Here is a 4667-nt window from a genome sequence, read left to right on the forward strand (position 1 = left end):
GATTTCTTTATGGATTGGATATACTGTGTTAGAGACCAAAAGAAAAACTCCAGGTGTTTTGGGCTGGCAACTAAAAGGATGGAGTTCCTCCAACAGAGACGGGGAAGCTGTGGGTGGAGTAGGCTGGAAAACCATGATTCTGGCTGAGCTCAGTTATGCTCTCTAGGGAGTTCCCTGGCAGTCCAGTGGCTAGGACTCGGTGCTTTCACTGCCAGGGCCTGGGTTCGATCCCTGGTCAGGGAACTAGGATCCCATAAGCCATGTGACACATTCCAAAAAAAAAAGTTACGCCCTGTATCTCATGTGCATTCCTCAGACTGTAACAAACCAGGACTCATACAGGAAAAGGGATCCTGAGATGCTTAGTTCTGCAACATGAAAGGGAGCTATGGTGCTGAGTTAACACAGACAGTCTACCCTGGCTGACATTTGTATTAGTTAGCTATTGCTGCATAACAAGTTACCACAAAACTAAGTGGCTTAAAACATTATTATCTCAGTTTCTGTGGGTCTGGAACCTGGCCACAGCCTAGCTGGGTCCTCTGGCTCAGGGTTTCTCACAAGGCTGCAGTCATCCTGAGACTCACTAGGGAAGAATCTGCTTCCAAGATCACTCACGTGATTGTTGGGACGATTCATTTCCTTGTGTGCTATTGACTAGAAGGTACCATTGCTTTCTTGCCACATGGACCTCTCCGTGGGCAGCTTACAACATAGTGGCTTGCTTCATCAGAATGAGCACGAGAGAGAGGGGGGGGGAGAGAGAGAGAGAGAGAGAGAGAGAGAGAGAGAGAGAGAGAGAGAGAGCGCGCGTGAGCCAGAAAGCTGGAAATTTTTCTGTTGTAACTTAATTTTTAGAAGTGACAGCCCATCGTTTTTGCCATGTTTTATTCATTGGAAGCAAGTCGCTATGTCCAGCCCTCATTTAAGGGGAGGGGATTACACAAAAATGTTAATACCAGGAGACAAAGGTCATTGGGGCCATCCTAGAAGCTGCCTGCAAAACACTGCCAACCACTTTACCAGATAATGCCAATCTAATTTCCCATTAGTTGTATTACTACTGTACATGTTTGCCAGGAGGCTATGAGAATTCCTGTTACTACACATATTTGGTATTGTTAAAACATCTTTAACTTTTAAGTCTGTGGGTATCTAGTTGTGTCTCATGGTCTTAATTTTCATTTCCTTGGTTGTAGTGAGATAGAATACCTTTGGATTTGTTTATTGAACATTTGCGTATCATCTTTTATGGATTCCTGTTCAGGTCTTTTGTCCATTTTTCTATTGGGGTTTCCTTACCGATTTGTAGTAGTTACTTATATAGTCTGCTACAAACCTTTTGTCAATTATATGTGTTAAAACTATATCTTCACCCTGTGTAGCTTACCTTTTAATTCTTTTAATGAGGTATTCTGATAGAATTATTAATTTTAACATAGTACATATTTACCATTTTTTTTAAAGATTAGCCGTTTTATGTCTTGTTTAAAGAGTATTTCCTGACCCTGGAATCGTGACTATAATCTCCTGTATTCTCAACGTTTTATTATTTTACTTTTCACCTATATTTTATATTGTTCATGTGGATTTATAGTTGTCCTAGTAACACTTACTGAAAACTTTGTCCTTACCTCACTGTTCTTTGTCATAATCAGATGTCTTTGTGTGTGTATGTGTCTATTTCAGAACTGTCTATTCCTGTACCAGAACCATACTGTTTTAATCTCTATAGACTTATAATTACATTTTGCTAAATAGAGTAGTTTTACTATCTTTTCCTTCAAGTGTGTCATGGATATTCTTGTCCCTTTGCATTTCCACATGTATTTTTAAACAAACTAGGCAGAAAAACATCCTGTTGGAATTTTGATTGGATTGCATTGAATTTATAATTCAATATGTTGGAAATTGACTGTTTACATACTGAGTCTTAAAAATCCATGAACATGGTCTACCTCTTCTTTTATTGATTGAGGTATTCTTTAATCTCTCTCAATAAAATTGTGCAAGTTCTTCCCAGAGGACTGAAATGCCTTTTGCAAGATTAATTTCTAGGTATGTGATACTTTTTTATGCTATGTGATACTTATGATATTTTTAAAATTTCATTTCAAATGTTTTATTCAACCACCTTAAATTTATGTTATGTTAATTTATACTTAGAATCTTTATATACACAGTCAAAATGTATGAATGTTAGATTTCTTTCTTTCCTATATCTTTTCCTTTTTCTTGCCTATGGTCGTCAATGCAGTAGTAAATATAAATGATAATAGATATCTATCTCTTTGCTAATTCAAAAGGAAAGCTTTCTCTTTTCTTACCATTAGGTTTCAAATTTGCTAACAGTATTTTATCATAAAAGAATGAATTTTAAACAAACTTTCTGCATCTATTAAAATAAGACTATCTCATTTAATCTGTTAATATGCTGACTTTATAATGGATTTTTCTAATGTTGACTCAACCTTGAATTATTGAGATAAATCCAATTTGGTCATGTTGCATTACTCCTTTTTAAAATAGATTGATTTCATTTACTAATATTTTATTTAGGAGTTTTGTCCAATTTTTGAATAAAATTGGTTTATAATTTTTCTTTCTCAAACTGTCCCTATTAGGTTTTGGAATGAAGACAGTATTAGTCTCATAAAATGAATTGGGGAGTACTATGTGTTTTTCTAGCTGGGAGGATTTATGTAATATTGGAGTTATTTCTCCCTTACATATGTGATAAATCTCACTGGTAAAGCCACTGGGGCCTGGAGTCCAGTCAAGTCATGTTTTTAAAATCTGATGTTGTGTTTATTCTGCTTCCAAAAGCATGATTAAACCTCCTACTTTATTGGTGGCTTATCTATACGCTCCTCTACTCTTCGTAGTTTTATCAAATTTTGTGTTGTCTTTTTAGGCCACATGATTTGGTGTATACATATTTAAATATCTTTTATCTTCCTGGCAAAGTGAACCTGTTATCATGGAACTAGTCTTCTTTACCTTTCTTTTTAATGTCTTAAAAAATCTATTTTTCAGATATTAAATAGCTACATATTTCTTTTAGTGTTTATATGATACATATTTTTAAACCTTTGCTTTCAAATTTTATTCTTGTGTTAAACAACATACAGTTCAGGGTTTTTTAAACCTAGTATGAAAATCTTTGCCCTTGAACTTGATCATTTAAGCCATTGTATATAAAATAATTACTGACATATTTAGATATAAATCTACCACCTTCTTATGAGCTTCGTTTGTTACATCTGTTCCTTTTCCCCCCATTTTTGTCTTCCTTTAGATTGTTTTTTTTAATTCTGCTTTTCTCTCCTATTAGTTTGAAAATTATACCCTAATCCTCCTTTGCTATTCTTTTAGTGGTTACCCGAGAAATGACAATTTGCGTCCTTAACCTGTCAAAGAATAATCTACCTTTATCATCCTTGTAGGTAACAGAAGGAGCCCCAAATCTCCCTACATCTAATCCTTAAATTCATGATTCAGCCAGGGATTAGGGAGAAATGACCATATATAGATCTTTGGGCTGTCTAAAAGTCAGAGAAATCAGAATTAGCCATGTAAACAGTGCAACACTATGCTAAAAGATGTTTAGAGAAAGAGTGGTGATGGGACCAAGGGAATGATCAGCTTTGGTGAGGTCAGCAATTTGATCTTAAAGCAGGTCCCGTGTTCACTCATCCAACAAATATTTTATCGAGAGCCTACTATTAGTCAGGCTTTGTGCTAAAACACAGAGGATATCACAGCCAACAAGTCAGATGTGGTTCTACCTTCATGGAAGTGACATTCTTGATTCTAGTAAGAGAGACAGGTTCACGTCTAACAAATGCCATGTCCTTCCTATAAAGGAAGCAGCAAGGAGCTAAGACACAGAATAACGGGATGGGAGCAGGGGGGCAAGGATGCTCCAGAAAGGCCTGTCTGAGAAGAGGACATTTAAGCTGAGGATGTATGGGAACTCATCAAATGAAGAGAAAGGGACAGATTATTTCAGGTAGAGAGAGGGAAGAATTTGGAGGGTATAAAGGGCCAAAAGAAGGCTGGTGGGGCTGGATCTTAGTGTGCTGGTGGCTCAGCTGGCTCCATGTGTTGTGGGGTCCAGTAGGAAATGAACTTTGAGAACATACTAAGAATTTCAGGATGGCAACAGTCCAGCATTAAACCAAATCACAGGGCCCTTCTGAGCACAGGCCTACGTGCCACTGCACAGGTCCCAGGACCACGGGAGAGGGAGGGGCATGAGCCCGTGGAACCTCAAGTAAGGAAGGGCTTTGAATTTTATTCCAAGTTCAATGGGAAGCTGTTTATTAATAGTAACACTAACACTCATACTTCTCTTCCTATGTGCCAGACACTCAGCTAAGTTCTTTAGAAGTTTTTACTAATTTAATCCTCACACGATCTTATTGTTCTAAAATTACACCTGTGGGATTTTAATTTGTGGAAGTGACTGAGTGATGACATCAAGAGGTCGATGCCACTGAAAGAAGACTTTTATTACTCATGTTTCCTGAAAGGAAGGGGCAGGTCACGGCACACAGAGGCAGGTTTTGGTCAGGAGGTGGAAGTCTAGGCCAGAGCCTTTGCTGGGGTTTCTGCAGGAAAGGCAACGCAAGGCAGAGTAAACAGTCTAGGATTGGCTGATCTGA

Source organism: Delphinus delphis, chromosome 18, assembly GCF_949987515.2.
Source record: "Delphinus delphis chromosome 18, mDelDel1.2, whole genome shotgun sequence".
NCBI classification, from domain to species: Eukaryota; Metazoa; Chordata; class Mammalia; order Artiodactyla; family Delphinidae; genus Delphinus; species Delphinus delphis.